Source organism: Perca flavescens, chromosome 6, assembly GCF_004354835.1.
Source record: "Perca flavescens isolate YP-PL-M2 chromosome 6, PFLA_1.0, whole genome shotgun sequence".
NCBI classification, from domain to species: Eukaryota; Metazoa; Chordata; class Actinopteri; order Perciformes; family Percidae; genus Perca; species Perca flavescens.
In genome coordinates, this window is record NC_041336.1 from 20,816,623 (window position 1) to 20,817,168 (window position 546).

The following is a 546-nucleotide window of genomic DNA, read 5'->3' on the forward strand; positions in this document are numbered from 1 at the left end:
TGTGTCTTGATGGACCACTACAATGCATGTCAAATGGGTAATTAGTTGATTTATTAGTGTTATTATATTTAACCTTTTTAGCACCTTTAACACAATCAGGTTTGTGTTGTCATACACTTGGTCATGAGGAGGATGGACACAGTGAAGCTTGAGGCAGCTGTATTACCATGGTGATGGCCTACATTCCTAACCAGGACCTGACAGTGTGACCATCAACAGGCGGGACAGTGTGCCAGGCTGTCCTTTGAATTCCCCTTAATGTATAGGTCTGCTAATAGTCCATACGTATGTTTAAATACTATCCACAAAATAACCTAGAGCTACTGAGAGTTAAATCAATTAAAGTAGGCCTACTCTATGTGCCAATACATCTGACCCCAACAAAAGCTGTTCTGTTTAAAATGTGGAAAATGTCATTATCCTAAGTAGAAATTTGATTTTGAAATATGAATGCTTCAAATGTAATCAATCTCATTCAATGATTTTGAAGAAATGTTTCAACAAAACATAACAATATCACATGATCTGATAGGCCACTGCAATCGA